The sequence below is a fragment of the Bubalus kerabau genome, chromosome 10, assembly GCF_029407905.1.
Source record: "Bubalus kerabau isolate K-KA32 ecotype Philippines breed swamp buffalo chromosome 10, PCC_UOA_SB_1v2, whole genome shotgun sequence".
Classification (NCBI taxonomy): domain Eukaryota; kingdom Metazoa; phylum Chordata; class Mammalia; order Artiodactyla; family Bovidae; genus Bubalus; species Bubalus kerabau.
This window is the reverse complement of record NC_073633.1, coordinates 82,250,074-82,267,378: the sequence shown is the minus strand read 5'-3', so window position 1 is coordinate 82,267,378 and position 17,305 is coordinate 82,250,074. Positions and strand designations below refer to the sequence as shown.

The following is a 17,305-nucleotide window of genomic DNA, read 5'->3' as shown; positions in this document are numbered from 1 at the left end:
ACAGTTGAATGGCATCATCAACACACAGGACACGAGTTTGAGAAAACTCCAGGAGACAGTGAAGGACAGGGAAGCCTGGTGCACTGCAGTCTGTGGGGTCGCAAAGACTCAAACACAACAACAACAATGTTAAAGGAAAAAAGACTCCCAACAGAGTTAGTTAGTCAAAGTCGCTTAGTTATGTCTGACTCTTTACCACCCCATGGACTATACAGTCCATGGAATTCTCCAGGCCGGAGTACTGAAGTGGGTAGACTTTCCCTTCTCCAGGCAATCTTCCCAACCCAGGGATCAAACCCAGGTCTCCTGCAAGAGGGCTTCCCTGGTGGCTCAACAGGTAAAGAATCCTCCTACAATGCAGGAGACCTGGGTTCGATCTCTGTGTTGGGAAATCCCCTGGAGAAGGGAAAGGCTACCCATTCCAGTATTCTGGCCTGGAAAAGTCCATGGACTATCCATGGGGTCTCCAAGAACCAGACAAGACTGAGCAGCTTTCACTTTCACAAACAGTACTTCAATGTCTTCTAGTAGAGCATGTGCTTACAATTGGTCAGAGTCCCTACCACGCCCCATTTTATACCCTGTCTAATTTGCCCACATAAAGTCATCTGCCCGGCCCTTTTATTCCATGACTGTTTCTAGAGCTGTCCCAATAGTAACCAAAATGTTTTCCAGTTAGTTTTATAAGATTTTCTCTGTCCTTCTTCACCCTCATTGATCATAGCTCATGGGCCTCTTCTTAACCCTTTAGCTCCACACTTCAGAGTTCCTCTTTCCTCTTGTCTAAACCTGGTGGTTTTCTTCCCTTACACCTCATTTCACGACTGCCACTCTGCTTCAGGAGGAAGGCACTTAGGCAGCCACGAAGTGTCCCTTCTTGAGCATGAGTCAGGCAACTGCCTCCGTGTGAGTGGGAACCTTGGTCTTCAGCTTCATCTGCGACACTCAGAGAAGCCAACGATGCATGGTGAGCATACACTCAGCCTCCCCAGAGTCCAGCAAAGGGCTGTCTCCCCTGGTTGGAAGGCGGGGAAACGGGAAAACCACTTCCAAGCCCTGAATATACATGCCGAGTCCCATCCATGGTTGATTTAACTGAGTACCATGCAAAACACATTCCTGGCCAAACTATTCCCCACCGACTTGAACGATTAATTTCAGCTGGTGGTGTGCTGGAGATTTGTTGTTGTTCAGTTGCCAAGTCGTGCCCAACTCATTGTGACCCCATGAACTGCAGCACACCAGGGTTCCCTATCCACCACCATCTCTTGAAGTTCACCCGACTTCATGTCCATTGAATCTGTTATGCCATCCAACCATCACATCCTCTGTCGCTCTCTTCTTTGTGGAAGGTGCTAGAGCTGGCCTGTGCCAGTTCCTGAGAAGCTATTGCTAAGCACTCTGGAATTTTACCAGCAAGTAGGTACCTTGAAATCAGCCCAGACAGAAGTACTTACACACAGGAAATTGGCAAATGTTGACCAGCAAATCACTGCTTTTAGCCCAACCCAACCTTTCCCTTGCACTCAGAGAAGGACTAGAAACTCTCAACTCTGTTTGGTTTATTTCCCTGACTGATGCTTTAAGACAGACTGTAGAGTACAGTTAAGAGGTGAGACACACCACCTGGGTTCAAGTCCACCTCCCACCTGTGTGACCCTGAGCACCGTGGGATCTCTGTGCTTCACTGTTCCCGTCTCCAGGGTCAAAGTAGTACACGCACCTTCTTACAAGACTTCCATGGGCTTAAACAAGTCAATACATGTAAAGTACCCAGAGCAGTGCTGGCGCATAAAAGGCACTCCACAAACATTAGCTATTATTCTCAAACTGAAATACCCTTTAGTTCTCTTATTTCGGCTGTGTAGGTAGAAGATGCAAATATCTAGTAACCAATTTAAGCCCTGCACAGCTTGCTGAATATAAATATCACTAATACATCACTCTTTCAGATAGGTGTATATCAAATCAACTTCTGTCCTCTTCCTGTCAAAATAAAAATAGCAATGACACATGGTTAAAAAGCCTATTAATAAATTACTCTAAAATATGGGTATTGGTTTTACATCTCAATACCAGAATTAGAAAAGTCTCCTCTCTGTTTTTTTTAATTCCGCTTTTTTTAATGTCATTTTTTAAGATGCACTGTATTTTTCACATGTGAATAGTTATGGAATCAAGATAGGTGTTTGAACTGTTGTGTACCTATGATGTGACCATGTGTCTTTCCCCCTCAATAAAAGCAGTTATTAAAGTGATGATGGATCTTATAATCAGTGGTGTCTGAGAATCTGGGAAATGCAGTAATAATAGTCAATGGCAAAGTTAGGACAGGACCCAGAGCTCTGGCCTCCATGTCTTAGCGTCATGTCCCCAGTGACACAGTGTTCCAGGGATGAGGTTTGTCATGTGTGTGGCTGCAGAGGCCACTTGTCCCTGCCCTTAGGCTGTTGTTGGCGGGGGCTTGGCCCTAGCTGGAACTTTTCTAAGTGTGCAAAGATTCATCCTCATTCTTCAATTAAAAACATCGTGCACCCTCCCAGGGGCTGGGTTCTGACTGCCAGCGAGGAACAGACTAAGACAACATGAAAGCAAAGAGGAAGTAGGAACAAGGCTTCAGAATAAGGGGCAAGCCCAGCTGCACCTGGCAGAAAACACACACACACACACACACACACATGCGCTCGCGCACGGCACAGGTGTCCAGTTCTGAGTCACCCCCTTCCTGATTTCACATGCTTGGTCTGCACGCCACACTTTCTCTGTAATTTCAGTTTCATCCACCTGGTTTCCTCCCCAAGCAGCTTGTGGAGTTTAAGAAGAAGAAATCAACAGTCAACTCCAAGGGCCATGAGAGTCATTCTGGCTGTGGCGAATCTCACGTCACTCCACCCCAGCCCACCCACCACTGCCCCTTCCCAGTCAGCTCTGGTGGCATGAACAGCCATAACATTCACCACTCAGCACTCCTCTTACAGGGAGTAGGCCCGGCTGGAGGCCCCAGCTGCTGATCCCCCGAATCTACGCCCACACTCACTCTGAGACCATACTCCCCAGGCCTACTCCCAGCTGATGCTGAGTATGGAGGTGGGGGTGCTCCCCCCAGGTCCCCAGAAGTCCTCCAATGGGCATCTTTGGCTCGAGGACTCCCGTCCACCTGCCTGAACCTTCAGAGCTGCAGTACTGAGACTCTTCCTACCTGTACAGTAAAAAATCTAACCCCAAAGAGGTCTGGCCTTTGCCCTTTGCTCCCAGGAGATAATCTCCATTTGCCTGGGGCCTTGAGTGACAGTGTGACTTACAGTGAGGGCAGGCCACAGAGAGAGCCATAGTATGATTTAGGGCGGGGCTTCAGGTCATGGGATACCGGTCGACCTGACGACTGAGAACAACTACCTGGACAATCAGTCAGTCATGCCTACGTGTTGGACCCCAGTAAAACCTCTGAATACCAGAGTTTCCCTGGTTTGTAATACTTCATGCAAATTGTTACACATCAATGCAAGGACAGTAGCACACCCTGGCTCCACGGGGAGAAGACCATGGACGTTCAGAGTCTGGTACTGCCCTGGACTGCATTCTATGTACTTGTTCCCTTGCTGACTTTACTCTGTGTCCTTTCCCCATAATAAACTGTAAACACCAGTATGATAGCTTTCAGTGAGCTGCATGAATCCTTCTAGCACATTATTGAAATGTGAGGGTGGTCTTGGGAGCGTTTGGCATCTGAAATGAGAGCAGTCTTGTGGCCACTGTTTCCTCTGAACGTCACTGTTGCCCTAAGTCTTTTTACTGCCCATCCCTTTCCTTCCCAGGGGCCAGATCTGCATTGGAGCTCAAGTTCACCTCCTCCCTGGGCTTGCACTCAGGCATTTCCCCACCAGAATCTCTTCTGTGTTCCATCCCATCTTGATAGCTCTTTATCAGGGGACCTGAATGAACATAGGTGGCCTGTGAACCACCAGGACTAGAAATGCCGAATCCTGAACCCTATCTCAGGCTTGTTGAGCCACACTCTCAGAGGCAGGGCTGGCAGGGCCACCTGGGGGTGAGCTGCCCACATGAGCCAGGGGCCACTGGCCTGGAAGAAGGCCAGTTCCTGACGGCTGCTGCTGTGAAGACTCAGAGAAAATCTACCACCTGTGGGAAGTGAGCTTCTGACACACCAGCAGGCTGCGGCCCTCGGTGTAACACTAAGTTCTCAGCAGCAGGTAGGATGAGTCCTGTGGTAACCCCAGGGGTGGGGTGAGTGCAATGAGTGTAGGAGCCGGCCCCACATGTTAGGCGCCTCCACTCCTTATCTGACACATCAGCCCATCACCCTCACACTCAGCCTGCTCTTCAGGAACCCACACTTCAGAACATCTCCCTGCAGCACCTGCCACCACATCCTTTTCCACCAAGATTCTGGGGCCCCAGCTCCTCTCTAGGGCTTCTTGTAGGCCTGCATCATAAAAACTCAATCAAATAACAAACTCAGGCCACTTCCTCTTTGCATTTCCTCATACAGATCTCCATTTTTCACAACACTTCCATTTATTCCACAAATATTATAGAACACTTAGTTCATAGCAAATACCTACTAGAATAAAAGAGCCATAACCCTCAAGTGGAATCAGCCCAGATACAAGGGACCAAAGAACCACAGATCTTGAGACTACAAGGTATTAGATCTCATAACAAGAATAATAAGGTGGTCAGATTAGTCACCTAGATATTGTCCTAGAAATAAACTACCGTGAAATCCAATACATGAATGCGCTGCTAACGTGATTAAGGTGTCTCCAAAACTCCCCCAGGAGCTTGGTTGGTGTGAGTCTGTGCTCCTGACCTTGATGACCACGTCTCCAATCCCTTCCTCCAAGACCTGAACCTGGACGGACGAGGACCATAGCCTAGCTCTTCATCCCTTTCGATTAGGGACCTTGTTAAGAATATGATGAAAGTTGTGGGCCCCTTTCTCCACAAGTAGCATCATACATGCAAACTTGTGTATACATTCCAGACAGTTCCATTCCCAGCTCACAGATTTAGCTTCCAGGATGTTTATCACAGCATTACTAGTATTAGCAATTAAAAGAAAAAACTGTCTCTCTACTCACAACATTTCTGACTCCAAATGTGTTTGGAGACCAGATATTTTTTATTGTGTCACAATAACAAAAACATGATAAATGACCTAAATGTCTAATAATAGGATTAAAGTACAGAATGTATATATAATAATGTATTCAGAAGCCATTAATATATTTTTTAAATAACCTTGCTGACATGGTAAAAGCTAACACATACTGCTTATCCTGTGACAGTCAAGATATAAGTTCTTTAATTATATTAACTCATGTGATTCATACCAATACCATATCAGGTGTATATATATATATATATATATTTATTTATTTACTATGTCTGAAATTGTTTCTAACAAGATTGGCAGCTGTATGCACATATTTTTATACACATTTTTTTGGTTGCATTGGGTCTTTGCTGCTGTGCATGGGCTCTCTCTGGTTGCAGTGAGCAGGGACTATTCTCCATTGCCATTCGAGGGCTTCTGGTTGTGGTAGCGTCTCTTGTGGAGCACAGGCTCTAGACATACAGGCTTCAGCAGCTGTAGCACGCCAGCTCAGTAGTCACAGCTCCCAGGCGGCTCCCAGATTCTAGAGCACAGGCTCAATCGTTGTGGCGCACAGGCTTAGTTGCTTCGTGATGACTAGAGCTTCTCTGTGATATTTTTAATATATGTCCTTTGTTCTTTTTCCAAAAAAATTCTTTTTCTTTCAAGAGTTGGAAGTTAAATCCTCTCCCCTTGAGTATGGACTTGACTTAGTGATTTTCTTCTAACAAATAAGAGTGTGGTGGAAGGGACAGGGTGTGACTTTCAAGACTAGGTCATAAATGATACTGCAGTCTCCTTTTGGCTCTTCCTCTTGGATCACTTGTTCGGGCAGAAGCCAGTTGCCATGATGTGAAGATACTCAAGCAGTCTTACAGAGAATCCATGTTCTGGGGAACTAAGGCCTCCAGCCAACAGACTGGTGAGTGAGTCACCTTGGAATCAGATCCTCCAGCCCTAGGCTAATCTCATTCATATGGTTCCAACCTTATGAGAGCTCCTGAGCCAGAACCGCTCAACTAAGCTGCTCCCAAATTCCTGACCCATAAAAACTGCAAAATGATGAACATCTTTTGTTTTAAACCACTAAGTTTTGGGGTAATCTATTATGCAGCAACAGATGAGTAATACATCCCTAAAATGTTAGTCACAGTGAGATTATGGGAATTTTCATTTTTAAGTTTTTGTCTTACCTGTAACTTCAAATAGTTCTTCAATGAACCTATATTAGTTGTATATCTAAACAAGTACACATAAAATAACATATTAAAAAGACTGCTGCTGCTGCTGCTACGTCGCTTCAGTCGTTTTCGACTCTGTGCAACCCCATAGACGGCAGCCCACCAGGCTCCCCCGTCCCTGGGATTCTCCAGGCAAGAACACTGGAGTGGGTTGCCACTTCCTTCTCCAATGCATGAAAGTGAAAAGTGACAGTGAAGTCGCTCAGTCGTGTCCGACTCTTCACAACCCCATGGACTGCAGCCTACCAGGCTCCTCCGTCCATGGGATTTTCCAGGCAAGAGTACTGTAGTGGGGGGCCATTGCCTTAAAAGACTAGAAAGAATAAACAAAAGGACAGCCACCCACCATCCTGGGTTATGGATATCCATCAATTACAACCACTTTGTGATGTTTGACTTGAAACTTCTGAATCCCCTTCTGCAATGTGTGTTCTAATAACAACACAGGGGAAGAATCTGTGAGAGAAGACTTTGTGGCTCTGCAGGCAAGTTTCTGAGGAGAGCAGGTCAGCCTGCACTCCTTTCTGACTCCTGACAGAGTAGGGCAGGCTGGAAAGAGCCCTGGATCTAGGCCCAAGAGAATTAAGATCTCGTCTTCTATGTGGCTTCAGGAAATTCACAAAGTCAGTAGGTCCATTTTCTCGTCTGTCAAAGGAATGTTGCTTATAACAACAGGAATTTATTTCTCACAGTTCTGGAAGCTGGAAACCCAAGATCAGAGTGTCAGCATGGTCAGGTTCTGGTGAGGGCCCACTTCTTGGTTCATAGCTGGTACCTTCTCACTATGTCCTTGCACAGTAGAAAGGGCCAGGGATGTCTCTGGAGTCTCTGATAAGAGCACAAATCCTGTTCATGAGGGTTCTATCCTCATGATCTGAGCACCTCCCCAAAGCCCCACCTCCTCATATAGTACCATCATTTGGGGGTTAAGGATTTCAATATACGATTTTTGGCAAGACAGAAACATTCATATCATAGCATTTATATAATATGTATGACTCTATGCAATTATAAAATAGAAACATACTTCCCTACAAGAATGATTCTTGCAACATATGGTCTTGTGAATGTAATACCATGAACTAACAATTCTTGTTTTTAAACTTGTTTAATTAATGCTGAAGTATTTTGAAATAAATTATAGATATTATGATATTTTTACTCCCAAATACTCTCTTTAAAAAGAACATTTTCCTGCATAATTCCCTGACATTTTGGCCAACCAGACAGCAAGAAAATTCATCCAATAAAATTTCAGAAATGACTGCCTTCCCCTCACATACACCTTGCTTGTAAGCCTAGGTTATCTGGATCCTATAATTTAATGGCAATTACAGTTGATTGAGGGCTTGATTGACAGGCCTTTTGCAAATGACTTGAAATGGACCAGTTGAAATGGAGAAATATCCATACCTAGCAACTTGCAATAAAATAGGTTTCTACCCATCTACAAGTGAGGGAGGATCCAGCCTGGAGAGGTTACACAAGAAACAGAAGGGAGCCAGAAAGAGAATTCCAGTCTCTGCCAACCTGGCATACCAGGAGGGCTGCTGGCTCTCTTTCCCAAATCAAGGCCAGACCAACTACAGAGGAAAACAGGGATTCCAGGAATCAACAACAACAGCAACAATAGCAACAAGGCATGAGAAGCCCCCAGGGGGATGGCTCAGACACGGGCCTGGCCTGCACAGTTTCCTGTACACAACACCAGACAAGCAGCCAGTGCTCCTGGGGGATGTGTGCTCCCAAACAGGACACTGTCACTCCTGCAGAAGGAAAACAGCAACCCACACACGCTACTACCTGAAGCAGAAGGATTAAAACATGAGCAAACAGACCAACATTCAAAACAAGACTCAAGAAGAATGAAACATAGAAGATAAAAGTGATATTAAACAAGAAGTTCAAAGAACCAGTAAAAATGTTGCTGCTGCTAAGTCACTTCAGTCATGTCCGACTCTGTGCGACCCCAGAGACGGAAAGCCCACCAGGCTCCCCCGTCCCTGGGATTCTCCAGGCAAGAACACTGGAGTGGGTTGCCATTTCCTTCTCCAATGCATGAAAGTGAAAAGTGAAAGTGAAGTCGCTCAGTCATGTCCGACTCCTAGCGACCCCATGGACTGCAGCCCACCAGGCTCCTCCGTCCGTGGGATTTTCCAGGCAAGAGTACTGGAGTGGGGTTGCCATTGCATGTCAGGTGTGTGCTAAGTCGCTACAGTCATGTCTGACTCTTCGCGACCCCATGGACAGAAGCCTGCCAGGCTTCTCTGTCTTTGGGATTCTCCAGGCAAGAATAATGGAGTGGGTTGCCATGCCCTCCTCCAGGGGATCAAGCAATCAATGCTGGCTATGAAAGCTCTATTATCAAATAATGGCCACAGGTCTGGGGTGGGGTTGAAATAAGACCCAAGGACCAAGCCAAAGAGAAAACCAAGTATTAACAGACCTGGACAGGCAGATAGTGGGGCTGATCACCACCTCCAATCCTTCCCCCACCCCAGTCTGGGTTTGCCGTGAGACCTTTCTCATTAAAGGGCTTGATGGAGAAGCTGGCACCTCCAGGCTCCAGCGCCTTGCTCTGTGATGCTTGCTTGCATCAGACCTGCACCTTGGAGGTCCCTTTCCCTTCCCATGGGGCCTTTTGGCCCAGCAACTTCAGGTGAAATTTCTCTTTTCTGATGCCCTACATGCGGGACTGGCTACACGATCTGCAGATCCCAGTGCAAAGTAAAAATGCAAGGCCGCTTGTCAAAAAAAAGTATTATGAATTTCAAGATGGCAACAACAGAACGTTAAACCAATGGTGTGGCTGTTCTGAGGGTGGGTCTGTGTGACTGCTCAGATCACGTGACCACAAACTCTACTCAGCCCACAGGGCCTGGGGACTCTGGGGCCTGCCCATCTCCACCCTTGCAGCTGGGGATGCATAAATTCCACTTTTGTCAACATCGCCCCTGCCTCCCAGGTCATGTCTTCTTGCAGGATTCAGGCCAAACCTTACCAGAAATGTTGTCTTTTCTCACCAGCGTCTTCCCATCAGATGAATAACCTCAGAGCAGCAGTTCCTTCGGGAATCTCTTGGGGCCCTGAATTGCTCACAGGCAAGCACTCAGACCCACTCAACCCTCAGCCCCCAGCAACAGCGGTAGTGGGCTGCCAGCAACCGTTCTTGGGGGATCTCATTACTAAAAAGAAAAAAGAGAAAAAATTAGGATTCATCTCTTTCCCTAGGGCTATCAGTTCATAAAACTGCATTATCAAAAAATACCACTAGACTTAGAAAAATTTTGAGTCAGGCTAGGAAATTTTATTTATCTGATGATGAATGATGAGGTAGTTCAGAGTCCTGAGAGCCCATGGTAAAAACCTAAGGGTTCTGGCACTTTGTGGGTTCTGATTTGGGCAGATGTGAAAGCCTGTGTGCTGAGGGGGAAGGGAGGGTAAAATTTTTATGCAACACAAAGTTTAACCATTTTAAAGTGTACATTCAGTGGCATTATGTACATTCACGCTGTTGTGCAACATCACCATTATCCTTTTCCGGGATTTTGTCATCATCCCAAACTGAAATTCCCACTAAACAATCATTTCACATTCCCTCTTCCCCCGGCCCTTGGGCATCTCTATTCTACTGATGGTCTCTATGAATTTGTCTGTTCTGGGTATCTCACGTAAGTAGAATCACACAATATTTGTCCTTTTGTGTCAGGCTTATTTCACTTAGCATAATGTTTTCACTTATCATACATGCTGTGGCATGCATTAGAATTTCATTCCTCTTTATGAGTGAATAATATTTCATTGTATGTATGCATCCCTTTTTTTTTTTATTCTTTCATCTGTTGATGGACAGGTGGGTTGTTTCTACCTTTTGGCTATTGTGAATAATGAATAATATGTGAATATTAGTATACAAACATATGTTCAAGTCCTGGCTTTTGATTTCTTTGGGTATATACCTAGAAGTGGAATTGCTGGATCATATAGTAGTTCTGTGTTTAACTTTTTAAAGAATCATCAAATTATTTTCCACCACATCTCCATTAGTTTATATTCCCACCAGCACAAGGGTTCCAATTTCTCCACATCCTCATTGACACATTATCTTTGGAGTTTTTGTTTTGTTTTGTTGTTTGTGTCTATAACAGATGTCCCAATGAGTGTAAAGTAGTATCACATTGTGGTTTGGATTTGCATTTCTCTAATTACTGACATTAGCATCTTTTTATGTGCTTATGGGCCATTTACCATTTCTGAATTGCACCTTTGTTGTTGCATTTTCAAAGTTTTTTTATATATTCTGGATATTAGTCCTTTATCAAATATATGAGTTGAAAATATCTTCTTCCATTTTGTGGACTCCTTTTTCATCCTTTTGTTAGTGCCCTTTGATACATATAGTGGGGAGGTTTTTGAAGAAATAATACTAACATAGCAGACTACTTATGCCTAAAAAGGACGCAAGACATTTTGCATTGGCCTGCCCACCTCAGATCTACTCTCCAGCCTTTTCCACCCTCTGTCTGTCACCAGGTGACTGGCTTCTAGGTGCAGCTACGTTTGACTCCCTCGGCCTCTGATTTCCCAATTGTGTTAGGTCAACAGGAGATACCATCAGGAGACCTGCAGGACCACAGGTTGGCTGAGCCTCTACCAAAGGTGGCAGCTCCCGTCAGGCGGCTCTCCTGTCTCTAGGTCTGAAGCTGGCTCACCCTCTTCCACCTTAAGGCCTTTCAGCTTTAGGTGCAGTAATGACTCCCTACTACTCCCTACTATGACTCCCTACTAGCTCACAGATACTGGGCCATGCATATTAGTTTTCCTTAACCCTGTGCAGGGGAAGAAAGCCTCCTCTGGGACCCTCTCAGGGTGACTCTGAAAATTAAATTGACAAAGACAGATGAAGAGAAAAAGCATAGAAATTTTATTAAATTTTTACATGTACCTGGGAGTCGTCACAAGAGGATGAAGACCTGAAGGAGTGAATAGAGCAGGAAGCTTTTATAACCTTTTAGATCAAGAAACAGTAAATTTTTCAAGATTTGACAAAGCATAGGGATTTGGGCTTGGGGTAGTAAATAGTGAAGAAGTAACTGGGAAGTAAGGGCTAGTTTAACGAGAGTTTTGGTATAGATTTCTTAGCCCCAATTCCCATCTCTAGTGATAAAAATATTCCTCCTGGTACATGAAGAGTACCTTTCAGGTAGGACTTCAAAATGCTAAGGTGCCATATTTTAGGGTAGCTTGTCCTGAACCCCATCACCTGCCCACAGCTTTATAAGCAGCTCCTTTGTTAAACTTTCCTCAGTAACTCCATTTGAACATTTCCTGTTGGAATACTGACTGATAGAAATGAAAACACTTTGGAGACAGGAAGACCAGTATTCAAGACTTGGCTTTACCGCTCAATAACCAGTAAAGAACCTTGCCTGGAGAATCCCAAGGACAGAGAAGCCTGATGGGCTTCCATCCGTGGGGTCACAAAGAGTCAGACATGACTAAAGCAACTTAGCACACACCTAACATTTTTACTGGTTCTTTCCTGGGCAGGTTCAACTGTCTGAGCCTCCTCTTCTCCAGCTGGCAGGCGGAGGTAACGATCCCTACCAAATAGGGCTTTTGGGAGGATGGAATGAAAGAGCAAACGTGAATGCCCAGCATACAGTATATGCTCAGCAAATGTTAATTCCCTTTCTTTTGCTGGGCAAAGCTGCTCCTTGTCCACTCTCCCAGCCTCCTTCTGCTTCCCAGTTCTGCTGCCCTTACTTAAAGCTCCTATCTTGGTGCTTCACCACTGGTCTGGTCAGTCCTCTATGTCTCTTCCCTGTCACCTAAGTAGCCCCACAAACATCCTTACAGACACTGTTTAAAACAGCACACTCAATTGTTTCATTACTTTAGAAGTCTTCCTGCCTAATGAAGTGGGTGGGAACATGTTACCCAACAAATTCATCCCATTCCTTTACTCGTGCAAACATGACAGTCCCAGGTAAGAAACGTGCATAACTCCATTACAATTTCCAACTCCATTAAGTGTATGTAAAGCCAAGAAGAAATGCTCAGGACACTTGGCTAGTAGTAATTCTCCCATAATCTGGCCCATAACAACTTCTGAAATCCTGCCAGATCTGTACTAGGGTGGTAGGAGGCAGCACAGGACTGAGAATGTGGCCTCTGGAGTCAGTCTATCTGGGTTAAATGCCAGCACCTCCACTCACTAGCTGTGTGACTTAGGCAAAGAACCAAGTCACTCTGATCCTTCGTTACCTCACCTATGAAATCATTCATGCCAATTTCATAGGGATGGGGTGGTAATTACATAAATAACCCACTATAATAATAAAGTGCTTAGTACAGTTCCAAGTACATGAGTCACACTCAATAAAATTTAGCTAATATTTCAATTCTACTCCACACTAGTGTACTTAGAAGGATCCACAGTGTACAGTGAAGGCAGGCACTATCAGCAAATGTTTTATCATACTGGTCTTAAAATAAGGTTCTTTTTGTTGTAAAAGTAATGACTATTCATAGTGTAAAGTTTGGAAACTGAAAACGTATACAGAAAAAAAACAAAAGTCACCTGTAATCTTACATATGAATATAACCACAGATTCTTTTCAGTGATTTTCCTTCAGGATCTATATACATTTATTTTCTTTCATGTGTATTTGTATTTACAGTTGGGTAGTTTTATAGACCAAGAATTTTTATACTGATTTATCACTGCCTTGACCTTTTCCCCATGTTATTGGTTTTCTAAACCATGATTTTTAACTTAAACTCTATATTGGTTTAGTTGCACATACATCTTTAAAATCACGTACTGCATAAAACAACACACTAAGGTAGAAATACAACTTTCTTCCGCTCTTACATTTCATGACATAATGTATTCAAAATCTTCCCATGTCTCTTTCACATTAGCGTCTCTATCTTCCCCAGAGCCACTTTTTGAGTCATCTCACCATTTTCTGGAGTACATTATCTTCTCTTCCATCCAAATTGTTTGAGTTATAGCACTTTTTGGATCTACTTTCTGTCACTGGAAATTTTATCCTAAACCACAAGTAGGACAGTTAGTTCCACCTAAAACAGTTCTGCTTTTCTTTTGAAATACAATGCTAAATAATAGAAGTTAGGTTTTTCATGTGCCATGTAATCTCTACAACATACTTATAATTGTTTCGTTTTGTTTCTTCGAATGTTACATTTCTAACAAGTATTATATGGACACAACAGTCAAAAAGAAAGGTGATTTTTAACTGATAAATGATTTTCCTTCTTAAGATAGAATATACTTAATCTGTCCCCTATTAATGGATAGTTAGATTGTTTTCCTTCTTTCGTGGAGTTTATTTTCAAAATGGCTTGGAGAAGAACTGAGGGAGAGAGAAAAAAAAATCAAGATATACTTCAAGAGATAACCTCTATTTTTGACTGTTCTTCGCAGCATCCCTCTGACCTCCTCCTACCTCCTTTATTTTTTTTTTTAATTTTATTTTATTTTTAAACTTTACATAACTGTATTAGTTTTTGTTCTTTGACTCTCACTAGTGCTCGGGTGGCTGAAGCCCCAGGCCCAGGCATTGTTCAAGGTCATGGAAGGAGTGGATGAGGGGCAGGGCAATAGTTTATCAAGCAGCTCTGCTCAACTCCAAATCCCCAGGAGCTGCCAGCAGCAGGGACACAGCCAAGCAGGCAGTTGCTCAAGCCTATACTTCCCCAAGTTTCTTCAGGCCAGTGTCCCACCCCTTTGCCCCTTCATCATGTTATATAAATCAAGGTCACAGGCCTCCAGGGAGTCACCAGCTAAAGGCAAGTCAGGACTGAAAAGAGAAAGAGACTAGAGCAGGGATAGTCAAAGGGATAACCAGAGGCCTCTGGCCAATCATGTGCCATCTGGGATTGGAATATCCCAACACACAAATACACCCCTGCAGGGGACAATCAGGGACACTGACAGTTGCTAATTTGGGGTCTGGGGGTGTATAGAAGAAAACAGATCATTTCTTTCCTGAAAATTCTGCCTAATATCTCCAGAATCTACACAGCCACATACCTAGTGGCACGGTGAGTTTTTCATGGTGATTGAGCAGTTAGAATGTTCAGAACCAAGGGAGAGTTCAGAAGCAGCTGAGAAAGTTGGGTTCTGCCCAGAGGCGTGCTGGTAAAGGTTTAACAGCAGGCTGTCTTGTGTGTGGAGTTTGGGGAGCAGGAGCCACAGTCAGCAGCATTTGCCATTTTCTGTGGTGTGCATACTCCCATCTTGGCCTGTTTCAAGCTGACCAACATGATGTCACTGACTACAGAGTTGTAAAGAGATATGCATTATATAGTGTCCCCACCATACAGATACAATAGATAGAAATAACTTCAAGAGCAAGGATAAAAGTATATGTAGCAAAATAGTTAAGATGTGATCCTTTATGTATTTATTACCATTGCTTTTAATATAACTTGTTTAATTGTAAGCTTACATAATTTAGTTCTTAATAATAAGTGTTTGATGGCTTGCAAAATTTCTGAAAATTGATCAGCTTTCATTAGCTTGTACAAGACAGCACACCATTTTGCCTGTCACTGGCGTATCTTAGTCCCCACTTCACTGTAGACTTGGGAGAGCAGCCGTGGGCAGAGTTAAAAGGCCATGTTGAATTTGAATGGCATTTGGACTGTTTCTTCATATCTCTATTTCTCTGATGACATAATCTGTGTTAGTCAGGATTCTCCAGAGAAACAGAAACAATGGGATATACATAGATGACAGACAGAAAGAAAGAGAGAGAGAGAGAGAGAGAGAAGAGATTTATTAAAAGAATTAGCTCACATAGTGATGGAGACTAAGAAAATCCCACAATCCACTGTCTGCAAGCCAGAGAACCAGGAAAGCCAGTGATATAAGTCAGTCCAAGTTCAAAGACTTAAGAATCAGGGTGGCCAAAGGTATAATTCCCAGTCCTAGGCTAAAGGTTTTAGAGTCAGGGGTCACTGCTAAAATTTCCAGAGTACAAAGGCCCAAGAACCTGGAGCTCTGATGTCAAGGGCAGGAGAAAATGGACATTCCACATCAGGAAGAGAGTCAGAATTCACCCTTGCTTGGCTTTCTTGCTCATTCAGTTCCTCAACAGATTGGATGACGCCTGCCCAACGAGGTGCAGGCAGAGCCGCTTCACTCAATCTGCTCGATAAAATGCTAATCTCTCCAAGAAACACCCTCACAGACACACAGAAATAATGTTTACCAGCTATTTGGGCATTCCTTTATCCAGTCAAGTTGACACATAAAATTGTCATACAACAAAACCCCTCTTTAAAATTTGTTTTAAGTATAAAATATAGCATATATGCAAATAAAACTGCATAGACCATATATATTGAGAATTTGCAAATTACACAGTTTGCAAAGATAAAACATTGCAAACTCACCGGAAGTTTTCTGTGTATCCTCCTCATCATATCCCCCTCCCTATTCCTCAGAGGGGACACTGTCCTGAATTTGGTGATTAACATTCCCAGGTTTATCGTCATTATTTTAGTACATAGTGTATATATGTACGTGTGGATATACAGGTGTGTATACATATATGTATATAGTATTGTTTCTAGTTTCTTTTTACAGATAGGAAAACAGAACTCAAAGTCCAACTTGCTTGAATAAAAATATCTTTTATTAACTTTTTTCTTAAGTGTCTGAAGAAAAGAGCTCACTCAAAACAGGCTTGGGAGTGAAAAAATGGAAGTGAAAGTCACGCAGTCGTGTCTGACTCTTTGCGACCCCATGGACTGTAGCCTTCCAGGCTCCTCTGTCCATGGAACTCTCCAGGCCAGGATACTGGAGTGTGTAGCTGTTTCCTTCTCCAGGGGATCTTCCTAACCCAGGGATCGAACCCAGGTCTCCTGCATTGCAGGTGAATTCTTTACCTACTGAGCCACCAGGGAAGCTTTATTTCTAACCTAAGGACAATTTAGAACAGTAGGTGAACAACCGCCCATTTCTGGACTGGAATAAATGCTAACGAGCAAAGGGAAGTCTTTTTGAAGACTTCCAGATGATGGCCTGTCTTCTGTTTCCCTATGAATGCCATCAGCAGCAGGCCATGGTTGTCACTGAAGATTTCACCTTCTGGCTTTTCATGATCATTCTTTATAACTGCCATTATGAAAACATCTTATTCATGATGCTTTACTAACAGCATTTTTTTGTCCAAGAGGTGAGAGCTTACGGTATTTCTATCTCATCCCTTTTAAAAAATGACAAATATTGACAAACATCAAGGCAGAAAGATGTTATTAACAAAGACTGTTGTAAGCTGAAAATCACAAGATGGAGATTTGTGATTCTTTATCGAACCTGATTATAAAAGTTTTTATCGAGCACTGTCAGATTCTAAGCTGGAGAGAGAATTCAGATTTATAACTTGGACCTAAATGGGCAATAACAGATATAAAATCTTGGAATTTAATATCACCTTTGAAAATGTTAAATTGAGAGTTTGAGCAGTTTTCACGTTATGAGCTGGCACACTGTAGAAAGCAGGGCTGTATTGATTTCTGATAGAAGAGGCCATCTCTCAAACGGATTTGAGCCTTTTCTTATTCCATTTCATTCTAAAGACACATTTTAAGTGATGTCCTCTTCATTCCCATTTAGTGTATGTGACTTAATTGAAGAAGAAAGAAAACAGCTTTTCAGAGAAAGACCTCTTCCTGAGAGCCGGTTGGGGTCACTGCAGGGGTGGAGAATATAACTAAAACATCTGCTCAGTGACATGAAGTCCACATTGTAGATTTTTTTCCCCAAAATGTTCTAGTTCAAAGCAGATTCAAATCCCTTTCCTTGGACTGTTTTTGCAGTAGAGTGCCAAGAGGAAAGGGGTCCTTTGTGTCACTCCTTAATTTTTTCACCAATCATCCCTGCCTGGAGAGACCTCCTGGCCACCTCTGC

The 17,305-nt window shown here is 43.5% G+C and overlaps 1 long non-coding RNA gene across 1 annotated transcript in view; it reads right to left on the bottom strand.

Moving 5' to 3' along the window:
• The window catches only part of LOC129621680 (uncharacterized), a 96,327-nt gene that overhangs the window by 54,102 nt on the left and 24,920 nt on the right, over positions 1-17,305 (bottom strand). Inside the window, exon 2 of the long non-coding RNA XR_008699607.1 lies at positions 9,359-9,542. This is a non-coding gene — a long non-coding RNA (uncharacterized LOC129621680). The remainder of the gene's footprint in view (positions 1-9,358; positions 9,543-17,305) is intronic.